The following is a 25,835-nucleotide window of genomic DNA, read 5'->3' as shown; positions in this document are numbered from 1 at the left end:
AGGCTGGTCTCAAACTCCTGACCTCGTGATCTGCCTGCTTTGGCCTCCCAAAGTGCTGGGATTCCAGGCGTGAGCCACCATGCCCAGCCACAGAAGACTTTATAGGGAAAGAGAAAGATGTATATGGGCTTGAGGGAATGATAGTATGCCCATTAAATTAAGGTGCATTTCCAGGACGACAGTTTGAAGAAAGACACAAAGGAGAAGTTGTGTGTGGTGTGCTCAAGAGTGAAGTACAAAAGGTAGACTAGTTTGAATAGTCATTGGGTTCATGGTTATGCAAAGGTAGGTAAGATCAAGTTGTGGAGTCCCTTAAATGTTCTGTTGAGAGGTTTGGGCTTTATTTTTCAAGGACACAAAAAAGCCATGGAGAAATATGTGTTGTTAGGAGGATTTATCTGGTGTTCCTGAGAGGGTGAACTGGAGTCAGGAGAGAGCAGAAACCTTTAGGGAGAATATGGGAGTAGGAAAGGCATGGGGTGAAAAGAACATGATTTGACATGTTGGTGTCAGGAATGAAGAGCCAAGGGCCAATTTAGGAGGTGATGTTTAGGAAGAATTGGTTAATTTAGTGATTGCGTGGCTCTAAGAATCTCGTTGCAGGTTGATTTTAGAATTCCTCTAGGTCTAGGTGGGAAAACAGGATTGAGTACTGGAAAGGGCCTCTTCTCTTCCCCATTTATCTAGCCATTTAGGTAAAGCACTCTGTGTCTACATGTAATTATATGAAGCTCTGTGGATAAAGATAATTTCTAAAGTCATTTCCAGCTCTACAGACTATTAATTCTCACAACCTCTGTTTTCAAGGGGCATCTAATTCTGAGTAAGGGGAGAGGGAAAGGGCACCAGGATGGACGGCAACGCCATAAATGGAAAAGCTGTGAAGTACATTGGAAGTACTGAACTTGGTCAGTAGTGGGGAGCCAGCAAAATATTATCTATGTTCAGGGGCCACGTCAGTGAAAGTATGTTGAAAATTACAAAGCGTCATGAAAATATCACTACTATCAAATTCGGCAGTGTAAAATTTGACTTGTTGCTCTTGAGTAGACAGGGGATTCTATATTTTCTTAAGAAGTCTAAATCTTTTATCTCATTGCTTCCTTTACTGTCATTGCAGTAGGCAGTGCTCTACCACTCCTGGGTACTGTGTGTGTCTGGAGAGATCTCTGGGCATCTGCGTTTTGCCATTAGATCCTTTTTTGCTACCTGTAGTTATTACTCCACAAAAGCAGAGCAAGGAGTCTGACCTGGTAAACCTCTGCATTCCCACTATAAAAAGCTTTTCTTAAACAAATTGATAGTCTTTATTTTTTAAAGCAGGTTTAGGCTTAGAAAATAATTGAGCGGAAAGTACGGAATTCTCGTATGCCTCCTCAGCATCCCCTCTTCCTAGACACAGTTATCCCAATTGTTAAAATCTTGTGTTGGTATATTTGTTACTATGAGCCAATCTTGATACAACATTGGTGAATCAATATAGATACAAACTAAAATGAATAGTTTAATGTCAGGGTTCACTCTTTAGGTTGTATATTCTTTGGGCTTTGACAAATATATAATAATATGTACCCACTGTTGCAGGGTCATACACAACAGCTTTACTGCCCTAAAGTCTCTTGTGCTCCACCTATTCATTCCTTCCTACTGAACCTCTGGCAACCACTGATCTTTTCACTGTCTCCATAGCTTTGCCTTTTCCAGAATGTCACATATTTGGAATAGTACAGCATGCAACCTTGTTGAATTGGCTTCTTTCACTTAGCAATATGTAGTGCATTTTCTCCATGTTCATTTCTTTTTATCACTGAGTAATATTCCATTGTTTAGCTATACCAGTTTGTTTATTCATTTATCTATTGAAGGGTATTTTTGTTGCTTTCAAGTTTTGGCAGTTGTGAATAAAGTGGCTATACATATTTTGGTGCAGGTTTTTTTGTGGGCATACATTTCAATTTATTTCAGCAGATACTAAAGTGTGCAATTGCTGGATAATGTGGTAAGCCTATGTTTAGTTTTGTAGGAAACTGCCAAACTGTCTTTCAAAGTTGCTGTACCATTTTTCATGCCCACCAATAATCAATGAAACTTTCTGTCGCTCCACATCTTCATCTGCATTTGTGTCAGTGTCTTGGATTTTAGCTATTCTAATAGGTGTATGTTGATATTTCATTGTTGTTTGAATCCGCAGTTCCCCAATGGTATATGATGTTGTTCATCTTTTCATATGCTTATTTGCCATCTACATATTTTATTTGATGTGGTATCTGTTCAGCTCTTTTGCCCATTTTTAAAATTGAGGGGTTTTTTTCTTATTGTTGAGTTTTCAGGCATATTTTTATACTTTGGACACCAGTCCTCCATTAGATACATGTTTTGCGAAAGATTTTCTCTCAGACTATGGCTTATCTTTTCACTCTCTTAACAGTGCCTTTTGCAGAGCAGAAGTTTTTAATTTTAATGAAATTTGAAAATTAAATTATAAATTTTAATAAAATTCAGTTTACCAACTTTTCTTTCCTATGCTTTTTTGTCATACTTCAAAAGTTATTGTCAAACCCAAGGTCACTCAGATTTTATCTTATATTATCTTCTAGAAGTTTTGTAGTATTGTATTTTACATTTAGTCCTATGATCCATTCTGAGTTAATTTTCATGAAAAGGATAAGGTCTGTGTTTCAATTCTTTTTTTTTCTTTTTTTTTGCATATAGATGTCCAGTTGTTCCAGCATTGTTTGTTAAGACTCTCCTTTCTCTGTTGAATTGCTTTTTGTCATACAATATAGTTTTAATATTGCTTTTTGTGATAAGCATCTCACTTGTTCACATTAGAATAGCTTTCAAAATTAAGAATACCAAATAACAATGATATTATAAGAGAGCACTGGACTTGGGATCTTTAAAAGTAGGAAGAGATTTGAGATGAAAATTTGTCTTTTTCTTCTTAAATGGTCTGCAGCAAGATAATTAGCATTTCTGAGCATCAGTTTTTCATCTCTAAAACAGATCTCAAAAGATTATTAATACTTCAGACTCTGATAATGTTCTCATTTCTAAAGCTCCCCCATATCACTATTAACCAAGGGAGACATATTTAAAAATTAAGTGACACCAGTTCTCTTTTCCCAGAATCACAGCAGTGAAGTATTTCCTTCGTGTTTAATTTTCAATATATTGTCCTTCCCTTTATTAAACCTTTGCTTATTGCTTGCCAATTGAGGGGTTGCAACATCTCATAGAAAATAGAGTTTGAGGAGTGACATTAAATATGCAGTTAAGAAAAGAGTAAATAAAATATCTAAGTAGCACTAGCTTCTAAAATAAATCTTGGGTCTTTAAATGACAAACCTTTTCTAGTAGAAAAGACTTCTATCAAATCACTTTCTTTAGGCGTTTGGGGAGGACTGTTGTATAAGCATCATGGTCTTCTGGGGCATATTCTCCTACATGTTTTAAGTTTTGACATTTAAACTACTTTTTAGATTTTGGAACCAACCATTTTGTGGTTGAAATTTAATATCTTTTTAAAAAGTGTGTCTTCTTAGCTTGTTTTAGTAAATTTCAGCAAGATTTCCAGCCTTGTCACAAATTACTCCAATGTTTAAGGGTATGAGTCCTTGAGGTTACTGTTGTGTCTCTATCTCCTTTCTTCACTCACCCATACACTAGCTTACATAGTCTTAAAATGAGAGAGCAATAATTATTGCCCTCTCTTTTATTTAAAGTGATTGGACTAAACTGAACAGAAACAGAAAGATCTTTGATTTTAATCTTTTAGTATACAAATAGAAAGCCATGGAATTTCAAAACTGCTCCAAACAAAAATATAATGACAAAGGATTTCTATTAATATGCTGCTAATAATATGTATGTAAGGTATATGAACATGACCCCATATTTATGCATTAAGATGACACATCTCTGTAAAAATCTCATCTTTATTCTCTCTCCACATTTAAAGAGATAGCAGTTAAACAGTAATAAGGGTTTCCCCATTTCTTCCCCATTCTGACACACACATACACACATACACACTGCTACATTACTGTGGTAAGATAGGTTTATCGGGAAATTTTACAAAAGGATAGGAAATTTGGTGTGGCTTTGGAAAAGAGAATCAGAGATTCACTCTTTCATTTGTGTTGATTTGAAAGGCGTGAGAAATCAAGAAAGCAAACATGAGCTAGTGTCTAATTCTGACTGCTAGATAGAGATAGGACTCTTAGGAAAAGTGAACATCCTCCAACACCACCATTAGAGACGAATTAAAGTCTAATTATTACATTTAAAACAAAACTATTGGTTATGGTCTAGTATCCCATTGTTATTTTTTATGTATGGTATTTCAGTTACATCTTGGCTAAGCAGACTACAGGGACTATCTAAGTAACTATACTTACATTATTCTTTCTTTGGGAAAACACTTCTGAGTTCCAAACAATGGCCATAATCAGGAGTTTGGGGAGCACAGCCTATTTGTAATTTGAGGGACAGTACATGTATGTGTATATACATGTGCATGCCTTGTGTATCTCTGGCATTGTGTCCTTATGGAAGATGTCACAGCAGGTTCATAATAAAGGAAATTATTTCAGAGATTGCCAGAATGACCTTGTGGAAGTTCAGGGGACCATTTCAAGCTAATCCTAGCCAAGACCATTTTTTTGTTGTTAGCATCCTTGAAAGCAGAAAAATAGCAATGTAAATGTCAAGATGCTTCTGCCTTTAACCAAGAACAAACAAAGAAAGCAATCCACTAAAAGTATTTTTCAAACACACAAGCTCCCAAAACTTTGCTTTTGAAAGATGCTACAATCGGTTTATACTTAGGCAAGCAATGACATGAGACAGAACTATTAAAAAGCCACATTTCTCAGGTATTATATAATCAATTTCCATCTACATATTCAGTACATACATAAAATTAAGAGGTTGAAACCCAATGCCCCCCAAATCACTTCAGAATAACAATGATCTCATTATACAGTTTTCATGGTGTTTTAATTAGAGTTAGTTATATAAGTCCCAATAGAACCTCATGTTCCACGTTTGATTAGGATAATGACTACTTTGTTCGGGTTGTACTTTCTTTTAGTGAGGTGTGGGTGGTCTGAATGGAACTAAAACCCCAGCATTGTTTCTCTTGTCATTAATTCTATCAGCAATGCCTCTGATTTCTTTAGACTATGAAAAATAACTAGTGATTAAGAATTACCATAATGCTTTTAACATATTTTAATAGCGACCACTTGCACAAAAGAATCTATGTATGAATACAAAATTGTATAATCTACGCAATGACAATGTAAAATTTCCAAAAGAAGGTTGAAGACCTGGCTCATATACAAAATCTTTGTAACGTTGATCATTATATACATTTCCTTTTACCCTTTTATGAATAAATACATACATTAGTTTTATAATTATGTATCCTTTCATATTTTTATAGTTTCCACTTCTAAAAGGAGCAAAAAAGCTCCCAAATTTTAAGAAAAACCGATTAATGTACCGAAATTCAAGCCTCATTTTTTTCAGTCACTCATTTTGTCAATATTAAAACAAAGAATATATCTCATTTTAACAGACAGCATTCAAACACAATTTGACTAGACATTTAATAACTTGTTTTAAAAATTTCAATTGACAATGAAATACGAGTAATTAATCTGAGATCCAGTCTGCTAGCATCAAAATAGTAATCCTTTTGTGTATAACTGTTTGGGTTTTATAAAAATGTTTCTTTCAGTTTTAAGGTACCTCCTCATTTAAAGTGAGAAAAAAATTACTGTTGTCATATGTGCAAGTCAAGACCCATTGCCAGTCTGAGAGTGAGTTGTGACTTGATGGTACATTGAATAATTAAGACTAACAATAACAACAATACTTTCCATAGAGGATGATTTGTTTATACCAGGCACTGTGCTGCACGTTTTTCATGTATTATTTTGAACACTTCTAACAGTTCTGCCAGATTGGTCTTCTTATTCCCTTTATACATACAAGACCAAGACTTAGAAAAGTTGACATGTGGCAGAAATGGGATTCAAACCTAGTTTGTTTTCTTTAAAACCACTACTCTTTCTGCTAGACCATACCACATACATTTGATTCAAATTATTCCTAGTTTGCTCAGATATCACCAATAAACTTAATTAGATTTTAGTGTTAATATAGCCAAATATGTGTAAATTAAGTTTTCCACTTTTTTTTTTTTTTTTTTTTTTGAGAGGGGAGTCTCGCTCTGTCGCCCAAGCTGGAGTGCAGTGGCGTGATCCTGGCTCACTGAAAGCTCCGCCTCCCGGGTTCACACCATTCTCCTGCCTCAGCCTCCCGAGTAGCTGAGACTACAGGCGCCCGCCACCGCGCCCGGCTCATTTTTTGTATTTTTAGTAGAGACGGGGTTTCACCGTGGTCTGGATCTCCTGACCTCGTGATCCGCCCACCTCGGCCTCCCAAAGTGCTGGGATTACAGGCGTGAGCCACCGCGCCCGGCCAGTTTTCCACATTTCAAAATTACATCCCTTAACCTTGATAGTGACAAAATTGCATCTGTGAGACACCAAATTTATCCCTATGTCTGGAAAAGACATATGCCTTATTGTCCTAAATCAGTAACATTATCTTGTCTCAAAACAGTGTCTATCCCTTTGTGTCTCTGTAAATCTTAGATGTAATTTTAAAAGTAGGCATATTTCTCTGCCAAATCTCATATATTATAATTAAAAATGTTTTTACATAAATAACAATATAGTATAGAGGAGGGCTCAGTAGACTGGGAACTTAAGAGTTGTGGGCTGAAGACCCAAAAGACTCCAGAATAAGTCACTTAACTTCCATGACATTTACTCTCTAATCAATTAGGTAAGAAGAGATAAACTAGTGAATCTCTAAGATAATGAAAATATTAGTTGAGGAAGTGTTCATAACTAATACAAATTGAGTTCCATATTTTTAAATGCATTTCAGGGAAATAATTATTTCAATGGGTTCCCTATGAAGCCATGTTAGACATTTTAGCATTTGTTTCCCTCTCCTTTATTTTATCTGCTATTTTATTTTATTTTATTTTATGGGTGTAAATATCTTTCTGATTTAAAATGATCCAAAGAGAATTAAGAGAAAGGATCATGCTGAGTAATGTCTTTGTACTGAAGCACCTGAAACCTCATTTTGCTACATAATGAAACTAAAGCTTCCAATTGCTGTGTAAATCATATGTTTAGTAGATGAAATGCTCAGGAATCATTTTGCACTTGACATTTTCTAGATTACGAGTAGCAAAATTTTCTTCTTATAATAAGAAAGTAGATCTGTAAGCCACAAAAAATATGGAGCAAGTATGGCATATTGAGATGATACACAAGGAAAGGACAGGGAGCCAATAGGCATGATTCTATAAAGCACATATTTAGTCCTGTACACCATCCCCAGTGGAATCCTTTGTTCAAATGAAAGCTTACATGAGCTACACTAGTTGATAAGGAAAGGAACATGAATGTTGCCTCTGTTTCCACAGTCACCTCGAAGGAGTACCTGGTTTGCCAGCCACTCCACTTGATTGTGCTGCTTAACCAGTCTGCTTGCTAAAAACACAACACTACAACATTTTCAACTGATTAAAAAATATAGGTCTGTAAATTTATAATCATACTTAGATTAGATCAACTTGGAAATTTATAAGGGTAATAATGGATGAAATGGGAAGTTCTCACCCCATAGTCTATAATTAGAGTTAAATATAATACATGATTTAATTTATAATTGATATAATCCTTATAAAACTGCAACAAACCCTCAAATTACATACAGTAGGGTTCAAGTATTTCCTCCAAGCCTACCTTTATCTGACAAGTTTCACTGAGAAAGTTAGAAGGCAATCTAGGTATTCAAATTAGGAATAATTTGAATAGAATTATAAGTACATATGTGCATTACAAGTGTTGAAGATATAAAAGTGATGGAAATGCTCACTTTGGTATCACATATATTAAAATTGGAATGATACAGAGATTAGCATGGCCCTTGCGCAAGGATGACATGACAATTCATGAAGTGTTCCATATTATTATAAACAAAAAAAGATGTATTTTAAAGTCAAGGAAGCTTAAAGTTTCTTTAGCTTTCTTTAAGCTAAGTTTTATAGAATCAAGAACTACTAGAACTGAAATAGAACCGTCAATGACAGCACCTGCCGCCTGCAGTTCTCAGGCAGGCAACTTCCAGCAGCTCTCTGAGAAATTCTATGAATCTCCTTTTGACATTTGCTTGTTTGTCTGCCTGCAACCGTTGCTGAAGAAAGCAGATTAGGTTCTCCTTCTGCCTCCAAGTCCTGCGTGATGACTGTTGCAAATTTTGTATCTTTTCCTGCACTTTGAAAAATGTTTGTTGACTAATTTATCCAGAGAAACTTTCTTGGTCCTTTATGCCCTTTTCCCTAGATCTTAAAAGAACAGGGACCTGCCTTGTGCCATAATTGGTCATGATGGGGTTTTATTGGGGTATTGTCGGCCCACACCAGGTTTTATTGGGATTGTTCCATGTATAATACATGTCCGTATCAAACAATGGTTAGGCTATCAGGATACTGCCTATGAGAATTTTAAGAACTAAATAAAACTCATGTACCAGACACTTAATATACTGGATGTATATCTCTGGTCTTCACAATAGCTTATGTAATAATTGTTGGAGCTGGTAATTTTACCAGGCCTTTCTCGTTTCAAAGCCGTCTCTCTCTCCGCGTACTCCCAGGGGCTCCGTATACAGTTTTTTGATCTATCAGATTACTCATTCAGGTTGGTATTTTCCCCATGCTGTTGGTAAGGGCTCTGAAGTTCAGAAAAATGACTTTTTCTTTTCTTCAAAGTTACCAGAGATGGTAAATTACATAAATTAGTTAAGGAATAGAACCTGGTTGCAGCGATTCTGAATTTTATTTTAAAAAACAAATTCAGTCAGGCATTTGTTTTTTGACAAACAAAAGTGGCTCACGCCTGTAATCTTGACACTTCGGGAGGCAGAGGCTGGAAGATCACTTGAGGTCGGGAATTTGAGACCAGCACGGCTAACATGGCGAAACCCCGTCTCCACTAAAAATACAAAAACTTCGCTGAGCGTGGTAGTGCGCCCCTGTAGTCCCAGCTGCGCCGGAGGCTGAGACAGGAGAATCACTTGAACCTGGGAGGAGGAGGTTGCAGTGAGCTGAGATTGCTCCACAGCACTCCAGCCTGGGCGATAGAATGAGACTTTGTCTCCAAAAAAAAAAAAAAAAATTGTAGTAGCTTCACAGACTGGAGTGGTATAAAAAGAAGATTTCAAACAGAGTTTGAACAAAATGGTCATATTGTGAGCCAAAAGAGAAGCAGAATATATTTTATCTTACACATACAAAAATGGATATTTAATACTTTGCTGTTACTCCTATCTAGACTATAAGATTAATGCCTATGGCTTGGGTGATACTTTGTTTCTTGCATTTCCTGATTCTCTTACTACCTTTCTTACCTGTAAGTTAGAATTTGATGTCCCTTTTCCAAAATACTTATCTAAAATTACTACTGATTCCATTATACTTACTAATTCATATGCTTATGAATTAATATGCATATGCAAAACTATACCAGGCACTGAGAATACAATGCTCAAAAATATAAATATCAACCTTACCCTTTGGGACTTTACTTCCTGTTGGAAAGAAACAGAAAATAAGCAGACAAAAGAACAAATAAATATGTAATCACAAACTTTACAATTGTCTTGAAGGAAAGAAACATCACCTTTTCCTTTAAGGTAGCTAAATAGATTTGGGGGAGTAACTTGGGCTGAGACTGAAAAATTAAACAAGGGCCTAGAGGCCACAGAGAGGGGTTAAGTCTTATTTTCAGGACCTTTAATATCTGATTATAGGTAGATTATAACATACTTTTTGTCTATTTATGTGTAATCTATTATCATGTATTCTGTAGATCTCTGATTGCTACATAGAAAACAGATTTTAGAGGTAATGGAAGAAATGGAAAAATTAGCACTGATGTGCTCTTTTAATAATCTAGGCATGTCAGTCAGGATTTTCCAGAGAAACAGAACAATAGGACAGTAAGAGATTGCATGTATATGTGTGTGTGCATCACTATGTGTGTGTCTCTGTGTGTGTCTGTGTGTAATTTTAAGGAATTGTTTCATATGATTGAGGAGGTTGGCAAGTGTGAAATCTATGGATAAGGAAGGCTGACGACTCAGGGAAGAGCTGATGTTATAGTCTTGACTCCAATATCTGTAGGCAGGCTGTAGCAGGCTATAAATTTACTTAGAATTTCTATATTATGTTAATAGTCCAAGGCAGAGTTCTTTTTTCTTCAGGATACCTCATGTTTTGCTTTTGAGGCCTCCAACTGATTAGATGAAGCCTACCCACATTATCAAGGGCAATCTCCTTTACTTAAAGTCAACTGATTATAAATCTTAATTGCATCTGTAAGACACCTTCACAGCAACATATGGACTAGTGTTTGAACAAACAACTGGGCAGTATTACCTCACTACATTGACACGTAAAATTAATCATCACAGAGATCATGTTGATGGGAATGCAAATATAGAGAAGATTAATTTGTAACATTTCAGACATATAATCTACAAAACTTGGTGATGGGTTAGATATGAGAATAAAGATGAGGGAAGAAATCAAGAATAACAGATTTTTCCCATGAGGAGTGGGTTTTAACAGCTATGATGTAGAAAGAATGAATCTTTTCTAAATGGGATTCTGCTGACTTCAGCTCAAATAATATGATTGACAAGGCAAGATTACTTTTGTTATGCACTTTAAATGACTAAATAATCTTGAGAAGAAATTCTGTTTGTATCTGTCTAGTTATATTTGGCTAATCCTAATGTAGACTAAAAATTTGCCTTGCCTTCTCTTTCTCATCCAGAATAATTATATGCAAATAGTAATCTAGTCTTTATGCAATAATGTGAAATGGGAGGAAACATAGCCAAATATTTCTGGAAGGGATAGCCTTCAATTGTGCCAGGTACAGTGCCTCCAATTCTTTTATTGCTAATCATAGTAGGTCTCATCTTCTAATCAAAGCTTACATATGCTACACCAGGGAGTTTGGATGATATGCTAACTCAATCTAATTTTACACAATATAATTCAAAAGCCAATAAAATGTAGCCTTGTCAGACACAAAAGTTTTACAGGGAAGAATGTAATATAGGCACCAAATGTTAAGTATCCTCTCTGCAGGTGGTTTGTACATTTCCTGTGTTTCCAATTTCTCTTTTCTTTTCTTAACCATGAAATTAAATAGACAGCTTTGAACAACTAAAGAATAGGCATTTTTTCAAAGCTGATTCATAATGCCATCTTTTTTCCTAAAATAGAATATCAAATGGGTGAATAGAAAGTCATTTCAGACAGAGTTAAGAATTAAAAATGTAGTAAAATATTTTTCTAGATTAAGTACTAGAGATTGATGAGTACTTATGCTTCATTTTACTTCAGAAAATGTTTGCCCTTTTATTTTATACGTTTATTATTATAAGTCACAATTGAAAGGCTTGATAATCCATAAAATCATATTTTCCAAAGTCAAATTATTAATTTTGCATACAATTTTGATTAGGTTTAGACAGGTTCCATTTATCTTAACTCATTAGTGTTATGTTAGTAGATTTTCTATGTAGATTAAACTTTCTCTGAGTAAATCAAAAGTTTTGTAATTCTAATTTTACTTACTTCATAAAATTGTAATATCTATTATGTAAAAGGCATAACCTAAATGTATTAGTTTCCTGTAGCTTTCATAACAAATTGCCATAAATTAGGTGACTTAAAACAACAGAAATTTATTCCCTTCCAGTTCTGGAGGCCAGAAGTCTGAAATCAAGAGGTCAGCAGGGCCACGTTTTCTCTGGCTCTAAGGGAGAATCCATTTCCTATGACTGTGGCATTCCCTTGTTTGTGACCATATCACTCCAATCTCTGCCTCAGTCTTCACATGGCCTTCTCTTCTTTGTGTATCTATTTAATCTCTCCCCATCTCTCTTTTACAAGGAGACTTGTGATGGGATTTAGGGCTCATTCACATAATACAGGATAATCTCCTTATATCGAAATCTGTAATCACATCAGATTAGTCTGTTCTCATACTGCTAATAAAGACACACCCGAGACTGGGTAATTTATAAGGAAAGAGGTTTAATTACTCACAGGTCCGAATGGCTGCGGAGGCCTCAAGAGACTTACACATAGCAACAGCAAGAAGGGCTGAGCAAAAGAGGGAAAAGACCCTTATAGAACCATCGGATCTTCTGAGAACTCACTCACATCATGAGAACAGCAAGAGTGAACCGCCCCCATGATTCAGTTACCCTCTACTGGGTCCCTCCCAAGACACGTGGGGATTATGGGAACTATAATTCAAGATGAGATTTGGGTGGGGACACAGCCAAACCATATCGACATCTGCAAAGACACTTTTAGCAAATAAGGTAACATTTATAGGTCCTAGAGATTTAAATCTGGACATATCTTTGCAGTCACCATTCAGCTCACTGCACCAGATAATACAAGGAATATGAGTGTAGATTAGACAGTGGCTTTCTTCTGAATAGATGTGCCAGTTTATTAAGCTTTATTTTGTTGTTGTTGTTGCAGTCCCATCCTTGTATACTATCTTGTGTTAACCTCGGACTAGGACTCTACAAACTGCATTTTCACTTTGCCAGTTGACTCCCTGATAAACTCTAGTAAGAAGCAGTAAAAGAAAGCTGGAAGCCAGAGGGAGGAAGAAAAGATGCTTCTTTCTATTTACAATTTGTTCCTGTTTTAGCTTTCTTTTCCTGTCGTTGTCACCCTAACAATGCTTCTTCACCTAAGTAGAGACAGTTCATTCTAGTAGTAGAAGTTAATACTGATTTTCACTTTTTCCAACATTAGTTAAATCAGACTCACGATACTCATCAGAGACACCAGCGCAAGCGGACTAAAGTCCTTCCTTGTAAGTCTGGGGTCCAGTTACACAGGGTTCCATTTCTGATCTCAGAGACATCAGTGATAGCTAAGCAGTGGCCCCTATTCAGAGGCCTGAGTTTCAACTTCACAGGACGCTTCCTTTGAGCTTCTAAGCTTTAATATTTCCAAATATTTCCATTCTCCAACCCTAGGAATAGTAGATCCTTCCTGCTGTTGTAACCTAACCTCTGTGACATTTTAGTGTTTCTTCTGCAACACTTTAGTGTTTCCTGTGCCTTAGAATCTAAAATTCATATAAAATATCTTCAACAATAACTGCCAAAAAGGTGAAGAAACAGTTACAGAGAAATCGAGGAGTAAAGGGATTTGTGTTATTGTTTTCTTCAGCTGGGGTAGGATTTAGGCAGGCATCATGATAACAGGTAGATGGTACTTAAGCAGGATCTTATAATTAGTAGACTCCAGTCTTCAAGAGATGCTAATGAGAAAGTGGAAGGGTATTTCTCAAGAAAATCTTACTGAAAGGTATCACAGTTGTTATGTTTCTCAAAATCCACTTAAATAACATTTAACTTTCTCTTGTTGATTGAAGGTCAAGTTATATATTCTTTTATAATACAATAAAGTCCTCAAAGAGAGTCATTTGCCTCTATGACAAAATAACTGCAGATAGTCTGCTACTGAAAACTAGAAAAGTGAATTAATACTTTAGTGTTTTGTTATTTTTCTTTTCATTTCTGTATTGTTATTGGTTACTTCTAATTGATGTCATTGTGTCTAGCTGCTAGAACCTGCTGGTGATTGCTTCAGTTATTCAGTATTATTCCAACTCTCTTAAGGGACAGTCTGTTGGACTTTGTGAGTTATTTGCCCTTCCGAGGGCAAATAATTTTAATTTGATTGCAGTTATTTTAATTTGATTGCAGTGTTCGGGAAGCATGACCTCAGAATAAGTAGGAATGTTACTGTCCATAAATAAAGTCATCTTGATTGTAGCTCTCTTTCTGGTATAGGAGAGTATAATTTTAACTTTTCATGTAATTCAGGAGTATTCATCTTAAAGTGATAATCAGAAAAAAGTTTACTAAGAGATCTTTGAGACCTAAATGTTTTTGGCTTAACAGGACAATATCTAAAGTTCTCTAAAATGAACACATGTTATAAGATCATAGAAAAAAAGATGACAGTAAACACTAACTATTTGCTACTGATTGAAAAGCAATGAATTAACATAAGTGAATTCTGCCAGTAAGGTTGACTGAATTTGAGACCATAAAGCCAACTATATATCCACTCTTCCCCCATATAACATATGTGGTTTATTGTGTCCACATAGTCTCTTTTCAGAGATTGTAAATTATACTATGTATGAACTCTTGATGACTGAAACACAATTGGAGCTTGAAGGTCAAGGGAGCAAACTGCATCCTAAATTCCTATTTATTGATGATGTGTGGTACAGTTAGTAGTACACTTTGTGCTGCTACAATTAAAGATCTGTAAATGTTTCTAATACACACTATTATTTTAGGATTCGATAACATGACCACTAATCTTTACTCTGAATTACATGATGAAAGGCCTCAGTGGTGGGAGGACATCTTCAAGTTCTTTTAACAAGATTATAAGATATTTATTTGCTTTCCTTGATATGAAAATTCTAAACAATAAGATTTATGGTACGCTACACATAGACAGGACCTCTATACAGGCAGCATGCAGCAAAAAATGTTTGACTTATAAGAACGTTAAGAAATAAACTGCTGGCCGGGTGCGCTGGCTCAAGCCTGTAATCCCAGCACTTTGGAAGGGCGAGATGGGCGGATCACGAGGTCAGGAGATCAAGACCATCCTGGCTAACACAGTGAAACCCCGTCTCTACTAAAAAAATACAAAAAACTAGCCGAGTGTAGTGGCGGGAGCCTGTAGTCCCAGCTACTCGGGAGGCTGAGGCAGGAGAATGGCGTGAACCCGGGAGGCGGGGCTTGCAGTGAGCTGAGATCTGGCCACTGCACTTCAGCCTGGGCGACAGAGCGAGACTCCATCTCAAAAAAAAAAAAAAAAAAGAGAAATAAAAGAAACAAACTGCTGTTTCAGATTTCCATTTCATTACCTATATTCATTTTAAAAGAAAAGGTTAGGACAAATTTTTTTTAAATACTTATTTTTAAAAAATGCCTGGCTTATTCCTACAACTCCCTTATCAGATGTCTATAAAGAGTATACAGAGCTTAACAATATAGTAAAGTAGATATAAGTAGTTATAAGCCTGACTCATTGGTTTGTTTTCAGGAAAAAAAAATTCTGAATAATTTTTTTTGAGGAACTCAATTAGCTGTTTAGTTAAAAAAAAGCCTGTAGTTGTGTAATCTGGACCTATTGATCTATGCTGTTCAATGTGGTAGCCACTAGCAATGTGTGGCTACTGATAATGTGAAATATAGTTAGTGAAAATTAAGATAAGTATAAAATATGCACTTGATTTTAAGACATGCTACCACAAAATAAAAATGAAGTGAAAATGTAGCATTAATAATTTCTATATTGATTCATGTTGAAATTATAATATTCTGTAAATAAAATACAACTATGTCATTTATTTCTTTTTTATGTAGTTTAATTTACTACTAGAAAATGTAAAATTACACATGCAACTTACATTATAGTTCCACTATACAGTGTTGCTATAGATGTTCCCAAATATCCAACATTTTTTCTTATACCCGATTGACTTGAACTGACTCAAAGTAGGATGTTGGGCTTATGATATGTCTAAGATATGATCAGAAAGTAGTAAGGCCCTTTTTTTTTTTTTTTTTTTTTTTTTTTTTTTTTTTTTTTTTTTTAAGAAATTCTCCATTACCCCAACTGTGGTTGGTGATGTTGTTATAGGTGTCTGTGATAGTGGATAGCAAATGTAGAAGCAGGAAGATATAAAAAGGAAAAGTAAATATGGGAGTCCACAGGAGTGAGTGTCTGAGACATTAAGTAAAACAAAACAAAACAAAATTCAAATTTAAAATGTTTGTTGAATGTAAATTCGTTCATCTGTCATACTTAATATAGAAAATGAATATTTTCTTTATCTTTGAATAATATTATTTTCAGATGAAATTACTTGTAATAATAGTTGTTACTCAAAATTCACCTTTTAGCTACTAAAATTCTGCAACTATAATCTGATTTCTCTAAAACCCCATTAAAACAAACAAACAAACAAATAAACAAAAACTCTGCTATTTGCTTCATTCATAAATCCTTTAATTCAGCAAACATTTATGTGCCTATCCTATTCTAGGCATTATGCTTGAAACTAGATGATCCAAAGGTAAAGTACTTTCCCTTTAACTTCTCATTAGATGTTTCCTTAGCATTCTTTTGCTAATTTGCAATGTCTGTTCGCCTGAATTCATCTAAGTCTGTAATCATGGATGAAATTTCTTTGGGCACCCCATCAGAAAGAATCACTGAAATCTAACCCCAATGTGTTATCACACACTACACAGATATCACAAGAGTCAATAGAGAAGCAATAATGTGTTAACATCACAGGAGTCCCAGTGGGCTAGAAGAGTTGTAGCTGTGGTTAGCCAGGACACTACCACACTTGTAGTATTAGTGGACAATAGCAAGTAAATTATATTAATAGAATTGAGTCATAAAGTATTTTAACTGAACCAGCACAGGAACTTTCCGTCTTTTTCATCCCTTTATGTCTTACCGTGTATATATTTTTCTCCCTCATTTCTGTCTAAGAGTAAAAGCGATTTTTTCCAAAGCTAACTTGGCCACCCCTCTTTCCTCCTTCTCCTACCTTATGGCCTTGCTCTATCAATTTTCAGAGCTCTTCTTACCTTCATTTCTACACATTATCAATCGTGCTGGTTGCTGCAGCGATTTCTGCCCTCTGATTTGAAAACATACTTTCAAGGCCTGTCTTAAAACAAACATTCTCTCTTCAACTCTTTCATATTACTGTACTCTCCTCCATTTGACATACCTCCCCAGTAGCCTGTTCGCTGCTGTCTTTCATCCCGTGTTGCTCATTCATTCTTTAAGCCTGTAACATTGGCTCTCCTTCCCCCATCCAACATTCAAATTTTCTTATTGTCCTTATATTACCAACAACCGCCATTCAGAAAACACAGTCTTTTTCTTCCCCCGTAATCCTTATTTCTTTGGACCTCTCTGAGCAATTCTTTTATAGAAACCATCGATTACCATTTTTAGTAAAGTGAATACAACTTAAAATCTGTCTTCAACTGCTTAATTTTATTTTAGTAGATTTCCCCTTTTATTTACCTGTTGCATTCCCTTTACATTAAGAAGCAGTTATCCCAAAGTCTGCATCTCGAAGACTGGACTTTGATCCCAATTTTGCTTAATAAAAATTATTCAAGAAATTTTATAGAAAGTTTGTCAATGATTAAATCTCAATTCATGATTTTTTTCCCCTCTATCAAAAGGGGCAGGCATTTAATAGAGATACAGTAGATAAGAAGGGAATAGAGTCAGAGTTTATGAAGTACATATCTGAAGGTTATATTCTTTATTTTTATATTTTTGCTTTTGGAACAATGTCTTTATTATGCTCAGAAAATACCTGCTGGTTCAACCCTAAATTGTTACATTAAAAGAGACACAGATTTAAATGTTTAGGATGGGTGGGTGAGTGCTTAATATCTATAATAAACTGACTCCATTGTTACAAAACACTCTCAGGCAACTATCTCATATTATCTAACTTGACTTTGAAAGGGAACCAGTATCATGGAGTAAGGAGAAAAATTTATTTGCTGTCTTCTTATTGATGAAACTGTGAATTTTTGTCAGTTTGGGGTTTGCTACACTCTGGCAAGTTGGAAAAGGTCTATTTTATTGTTTCTTTAAGAAACTTTTCTTCTGTCATCCATGAGTTTCAAATTTAGCTTCTGTTGGAATATTGTTTTAAAATAAATACAAAAGCAGTTAAAATATTGAAATTAAAACCCTTTCAATAATGTACTTTTCTAAATCTTGACTCTACTTGTCAAGGGCTATGTGATGTTAAGCTAATCTCTCTGTATCCAGTTTCTTTCTCTATAAAATAGAAATAATAATAGTACCTATGACATTAAGTCGTTTTGAGGATTATATGCATTAAAATATGCAAAATGCTTGGAATATGGGTAAGAATATACTAAATGTTCAAGTATTAGTTATTACTTTTATCACTATTAATTTATGCTATCAAATTTATTTACTATCTACTGTTTAGATAGTAAATACACAATGTGGAGAAAAACACAATGAACAAGAAACTCGTGTTCTTCAAGAGCTTTGCCAAGAAGAGACAAATATCTGTCAGAGTTACAAGAGTGTGTGACTAGTGGTATGATAAAACCATCAGCCTCTGTGGTTGCACTCAGAATAAATCAACAAACTCTGCCTAAGGTTGTTGGCAAAACATGACTAGTTGGCCTCTGAACTGTGTTAAATTAGTGCTGTAGTTTATCCAGACCACAAAAGTCTTTCCTTTCATCAGTATCTCTGAGAGTCAGTAGCTGGATCTCCTCCGATACTCCAAGTTGGAAAATGTAGAACTTTTCCTCAATAATTTACCATGATCCTTTAGAAATTACAAAGAATTTGCTTCTCTCAACCTAATGATGAACTTCAAGATACATTTTCTCTAATAGTTTAAAATACATTTAGCATAATGTTTTCATATACAGTCTGTGTGTCTGTGTGTATACCACTACTATTGGCTGTCTGATTATTCTGACCTGCATACATCTTTTAAAATAATCTTTCTTCTTTGTGACTAACATATGTCTGGCTAGAAAACCAACATCTTCCTATCTTAAGCAATATAAAATTTAAAGTTATTTGGTGGGACTGAATTACTAGGGATGTGGAGGAAGGGATTCATTCCCTGTGAAGCACAGTCCAGAGTGTCAGATAGATTTTTCCTGGTTTGGCCATAAGGATATATAGAGAAAAAAAGTAGCACTAGGGAAGTAGAGTAGTTACAGGAAAAAAAGAATGGGTGGCATTTTCAATTAGTTAATGGCATGGTCAGATATAAAAGGGTAGCTAGTTTATTTGTATAGACTCTTACAAGGCATGATATGTACTTGGCCTAGAAGTGACCTATAGAAGTGGTCTCTCTCTTGTTACTGGAAAGTTCCTTTTGGAAGAACTCTTTCCTGGGCAGGAGGTGTCATCTGATGGTCTCACAGCTCTGTGTTACTAAGGCCAAAGTCAGTTGAGAATTACGGGGCTGTGGGCTTATGCGCCCAAGGAAGCCAAATGCAAACATCTCAAATAATAGCATAAGTAACACATATAAAGCTTTTTATTGTATATGCCAGGCACTGTGCTAAGCACTTTATATATTTCAGTTCATGTAATTATTATAAAAACTCTAGGTTGTAAGGACTAATATTTTCCGTTTTACAAGTGAGGAAGAAGAGTTTCAGAGTTAAATAACTTTAATGTGCTCCAGATCATGGAGAGAGAGAATGGTGGTGATGGGGCAGGAAGCTTGTCTTGTAGGGGTAAGGGAGGCAAAATTTATTCTCTAGCCTCCTAGGGCTTCTTGCTGAGTCTAAGAATTAAACTTACCTAAGGCAGATTAACAGGAGAAAAGCATACAAATTTTATTTAGTAATTTTTACACGTACATGAGAGCCATCCCATACACACACAAAAATGAAGACTCAAAGAAATGAAGTTGAATGCTTGTATACTAGCTGAACAAAGAATAGTAAATTGTGGAAAAGTGGCAAGACAGAGAAGTGTGGGCCAGGGCAGTTAATTGTGGAAAAATGACTAGGAAGGTAAGATTGGCTGGTTAGTTCAACAGGATTTATTTGTGTAGATTTTTGTCAGTCTCCACTTCCCTAGTGATAAGCATGTCTTTCACATAGGAATTTAATCTCCTGCTTTCAGGAAGCAAAAGGAAGTTCAGAGTGCCCTTCTTGCATCTGCTGTTTTTCAAATGTTTTTTACTCTAAATAACAAATAGGCCAAAACAGCATGTTTGGGGGCAGTGTGTTTTGATCTCTTACATGGGAAACAGCATGAACTGTACACTTAGATGACCATAATTTTGATACTGACCACTTAGTATTTTCTTCTTATTTTTCCCTCTCTCTGTTATTGATATTACTTTTTAGATGTAATTCACTTTTTTTTCAAAATGTTTACTTCTTTAAAGTGTTCTTCCTACCTCAATAGGGCAAAAATAATAATGTACTTTTTATAGCATTAAGCATATAAAGGCATGATATGTACTTGGCCTAGAAGTGACTTTATGAACTTTGTTCAGTTACTAGAAAGTAAATTCTTTCTAAGCCCTATTAGGTATTCAGGTGAACCTCATAATATGCATTCAAGTAGGATAATTAGTGGTATGAGTAGTATTTCTGTAAATAAATTTTTATTTTGATAAAGCGAATATGATGCAAATTAAGATTTGGGAATATAATAGGAATATAATGAAAATTAAGGTTTCTTGAAATGAAAAGAAGAATATGGTAATTTTAGAATATCAAGACAGGCTGCTGTGGAAATTTTCAACAACCTGTAAGTAATACAAGGTTTTCTATCTTCACTTTCATGCCTATATACTATATTATCAGCCCTTTGGTCTCTTAGAACAGAAATACGTTTGTTTAGTGTGGAATGTCTTTTATTCTTATTGATTTTTATTACTATAACATGTAATATTTCATAGTGTAATTAGCAGCTTACTGTTCAGTTATATGATTGGGGGAGGTAAAACACTTAGAATTTTTCCTCATAGTCTAGTGTAGGACTGATTAAACACAACATACTACACACACACATGCACACACACACACAAACAGTATGTGTATACATATCACATGTACAAATTTACATATACATGTATTTTTACATGAAATATATACATATATACACACATATCTCAAAAATGTACATAAAAATAGCAAATACTAAAGTAACAAGAATGGAAAAGAAATGGTTCCAAAATACTGTCAGACAAGATTTTTCTCTGAGCAGACACTTTATGTGTCAATAAAACCACAGGACGGCAAAGCTGGTATGGTTTATCCTCAAAGCCTTTATTTATTCAGAGCTGTTCAATAATAGCAATAATGATTGTTATCACTGTACCTCATCTCCATTTGGAAAGTGAAAAGCAATTTTCAAATTCCATTAAAAAAGATAGAGCAAAGTTTACCTTGCTACATGGAGTTGAATAGAGACATTCAATGAAGCCATTTTTTAAAAACTGTAACATGTCAAAATTTTAAGAATAGGCATCATTGGAAATGCTTTGTGATAAATATATCAATATCACAATTATTTGCTGTACTTTAAGGATTAAAATATCATTGTTTTTGTACCTTCCTTGCTATGTGTTCCTTGCCTTTGGGCTCAACTCTTTAATAACCTTCTTTTCAAAAAGTACATGAGAGATTAGTGGTGAAGCTAATTACCTATTACAAGTATCCAGCATACATTTTTCTGAAGAGTTTTTTTTTACTTTGAAATGTGTAATTTCAATTTGTAGTCAACACTTATTTTTAAGAGATTAAATATCTGAGAACTCAGTTAAAAATGAAACCGTAAATAAAGTTGAATATGCACTTGTTGGAAATTTATATCCTCCTACTTTCAAGTCATTTCTCAAATTGACAAATGTTTTTAAAAACTATTCTTATTGTTTTTAATGGGATTTTGATGAGTGTGTCTAACATAATACACAAAGGCAAACCTATGTTATAAAACCATGTGCTGAATAACGATGTTTCAGTCAAATATGAGCCACATATACTACAGCGGTCTCATAAGATTATAATGGAGCTGAAAATCTCCTATTGCCTGGTAACATAAAGAACAGTGCACGACTCATGTGTTTGTAGTGATGATGGTGTAAACAAACTTGCTGCTGCCAGTCATATAAACATATAGCACATACGATTAAGTACAGTACATGACACTTGGTGATAATAATAAACGACTTCATCCCTAGATTATGTATTTACTATATGACACTTTGAATTGTTATTTTAGAGTGTGCTCCTACTTATAAAAAAATGTTAACTGTAAAGAGGCCTCAGGAAGGTCCTTCAGGAGGTATTCCAGAAGGCATTGTTATCATAGGAGATGACAGCTCCAAGTGTGTCTCTGAAGACCTTCCAGTGGAACAAGATGCGGAGGTGAAAGACAGCGATATTGATGATATTGATCCTGTGTAGGCCTGGGCTAATGTGTTTGTATCTTCATTGTCAGCAAAAAAGTTTAAAAAGTAAAAAAAAAATTAACATAGAGCTTTTAGAACAAAGATATTTAAAAAGAAAATATTTTTCAGCAGTAAAGTGTGTGTTTTAAGCTGTGTTATTACAAGAGTCCAAAAGTTTTAAAAATTACAAAGTTCATAAAGTAAAATAGTTACAATAAGCTAATGCTAATTTATTATTGAAGAAAGAAAACTATTTTAAAAATAAATTTAGTATAGCCTAAGTGTACAGTGTTTATAAAGTCTACAGTAATAATGTCCTAGGGCTTCACATTCCTTTACCACTCACTGACTCAAACAGAGAAACTTCCAGTCCTTCAAGCTGCATTCATGGTAAGTGCCTTATACAGGTGTACAGTTTTTTTACTTTTTTTTTTTTTTGAGACAAGGTCTCACTTTGTCACCTAGGCAGGTGTGCAAGTGGTATGATCTGGGCTAACTGCATCCTTGACTTCCCAAGTTCAAGTGATCCTCCAAATTCAACCCCCAAGTAGCTGAGACTACAGGTGTGTGCTACTATGATCAGCTAATTTTTGTATATTTTGTAAAGATGAGGTTTGTCATGTTGTCTAGACTGATCTGGAACTCCTGAGCTCCAACGATCCACCCACCTCAGCCTCCAAAGTGCTAGGGTTATAGGCATGAGGCCCCAGGTCATTTTTTAGTCTTTTATAGTGTACTTCTAGTGTGCCTTTTCTATGTTTAGATGTGTTTATGTATGCAAATATTTATCATTGTGTTATAATCGCCTACAGTATTCTGTATAGTACAGGTTTGTACTGTACAGGTTTGTAGCCAATGAGCAATAAGCTATATCATGTAGCGTAGATGTGCAGTAGGCTATACCATCTATGTTTGTGTAAGTACATGCTATCACATGTTTGCACAATAATGCAATAATATAATGATGCATTTATCAGAGCATATCCCTGTAGTTAAGTAATATATGATTGTAGTTTAATTTTAAGCTATAGCCATTAGTACTCGTAGTCATGGCTAGATGGTCATATAAGTAAGTATATTTCTTAGAAAACAATATTGAAATCTTACTCAAATAATTATATGAAGGCAAAGAATTATCAAACATAATCATTTATGAAAAATAAAACTATATAAACTTACATAACAGGCTGTGACATCCACTAAAATTTTTATTAGTATATCATGGTATTTTTACAAGGTAGATTTTACATGGTATTTTTACAAATTATCTCCAACATCTCTAAATTATCTCTTTCTGAGGTAGGGAAGATAAAATATTCAAAATGATTCAAAATTTAATTTATATTTCAAGGTCTTCATGAACAAGAAAAATAGGTGGAATTCCTTAACTTCAGAGTTTCTTTTGTTTTATTGTAAGTATGTTAGCCAAATATGCAGAAGACCATAACTGTGAAACTGTTCAATCACTCCCATTTAAATTAACTCAAAACTCAACAATCCCTTTGGAACTAAGATTGTTTTTGTAATTCTTTCATATCCCACATAGCAGTTGGTGCCTAATAAATACTTGATGAATGAGCTCTCAAGGTAATTATTTTTCCTTAATTTCTGTCAACTTCTACTGTAAAATTCTTTCTAAATTTTCTTAGATATGATGAGAGTTTCTATGACTTTATTTGTATTAAAATGTAGACTCTTTTGGATATGTCTTCTCTGTGTTAAAAGTATTAAAATTCTGTCATCTAACCATCACATATGACTTAATCATCTTAATGTATTTTATACAATTGAGGAATCATCTCACAGACTACCTGACATTTACATTATTTCAACTGAGAACATATTCTACTACTTTAGGCCTTGGCTTTTGTATGGCTCAGAATTCACTGAGTAATGTTGTTTTCAGGATATTGGATTAGCATGCCTGCCAGAACATTCATTAAGCATGGAACAAAATGTCAAGGTGACTTGTATCAAGACGTCTAGTACAAAGAACCCATTATTTTTATTCTTCTCTATTTAGGGTCATGGTTCCAAAGGGTACAGTTAAGAACTGCATGCATTATTTTCTGCGTATATTAAATATTAGGTTTCAAGAAAAAAAGGTGGATATAGATTAATAGAACTGAGCCCGCAAAATAAAGTCAATTACTTTAAAAAACTGGTATGTATTTCAGATAGTGACACACGTCTGACAAAAAGAGCTAAACATCCATGAAACTCAGCATTATTAATAAAAAATACAAATGCATTTTGTTTTCCTTAAATACAATTTAATAAATTAATAATGGATTGAGCAGTTGTTTAAACACACGGTGACCACAGAGTCTAGAGCATCTAGTAAACAGGAAATGTAACAATTATTTAGTTGTCTCAGATTTCATAAACAGGAAAAGCAGGGGATTTAGAATACAAAATTTCAAAAGACTTACTAGGATTGGCTAACTTAATTACCAACACCAAATAATTATGACTTTTTTTCTTCATTTTGATAACTTGGTTTATACATGCATTGATTACTTCAACAATCCTATGCATTACTATCAAGAAAATAGGCTAGATAATCTTCAATGAAGCAGAGTCTGTGAACAGGAGTCTGAGTAATGACAGACATCTTTCTTTGGGGCCTCAAACAGCCCCAGATCCATTGTTCATCTAGTACTTCAAGTCACTACCACCAGTTCATGAGAGTTGGAACTCAAGATGGTACCTATGTGCCTTCTCAGTTTTTAGGAGTATAGTTTTGACTAAATACCACCTGAAGAATAAACATCCTTTTATGTGACACAAGCAGAACCAGTAGATGTTTAGATGCTTGAAAAAGCATTTTATTTTAACTGAAGCACACATTATGAATCGTTTGGTATAAGACAAAGAACTTTTCTTTGAGTATTGTTCTGGGAGTCGGAATTTTAGATTTACTTTCTTGTTTAAACCACACATATGATGCATCGTCTAACATTCCTAGTTTCAGTTTCTTCACCTCGGAGCAAGAAATAGGTACTTGCAATGCAGATTTTATTCTACCTTGTCAATATACTCCTTTCCTCTCCTTATTAATAATCTTTTCAGTTATGTCTCCACGTATAATTGAATAAAATTTTCAAATTTCATCAATTAATCTGTGTAAGTCTGTCCAAAACATTCAGGTTCATTTTCAAAAAGATAACTCTTTCCTTCACACTTTAACTATCACTATTTACATAATGTTAATTAAATCGTGTAATTTTGTGTATAATTACACATGTCACCAGAAGAAACTAGTTTGGGGGAAAAAAAAAAGACCTCTTTGTATATGTAAAACTCACTGGGGGAATTGTTGAGTTTATGTGGGTGTCATGCATTAGGTTTATGTTAGGGAGCTGGGAAAAAAACACAGACTCAAATAAAGCATCTCAGATCCATTGCATCTGAATCTCTTAAGCACCTTTAAAAGTTTTGCAGGTTACTCTTATGCACATTAAATTTGGTAATGATTCCTAGAACATTATAGAATACTTGCTAATATTTAATAAGAGGAGAAAAATGTGCTATGTAGCAGGGCAGCAAACTAGAGAATAATTCTAAAAGAATCCTATGGAAATACACTTTTCTATTAGCAGTGTAGAGGATATTGCTCTTCTAAAATTTATTTTT

The 25,835-nt window shown here is 34.6% G+C and overlaps 1 protein-coding gene and 1 non-coding gene across 3 annotated transcripts in view; both read left to right on the top strand.

The window, feature by feature from the left end:
- NAALADL2 (N-acetylated alpha-linked acidic dipeptidase like 2) overlaps window positions 1-25,835 on the top strand; it is a 962,079-nt gene that overhangs the window by 916,960 nt on the left and 19,284 nt on the right. The gene's annotated exons all lie outside the window — the stretch shown is intronic.
- On the top strand, window positions 7,964-8,067 carry LOC119620755 (U6 spliceosomal RNA). The gene has a single exon (XR_005237307.1). It is a non-coding gene; the product is annotated as a U6 spliceosomal RNA (small nuclear RNA).

This window comes from Chlorocebus sabaeus, chromosome 15 (assembly GCF_047675955.1).
Source record: "Chlorocebus sabaeus isolate Y175 chromosome 15, mChlSab1.0.hap1, whole genome shotgun sequence".
In the NCBI taxonomy this organism is placed as follows: domain Eukaryota; kingdom Metazoa; phylum Chordata; class Mammalia; order Primates; family Cercopithecidae; genus Chlorocebus; species Chlorocebus sabaeus.
This window is presented reverse-complemented; position numbering and strand designations above follow the sequence as displayed.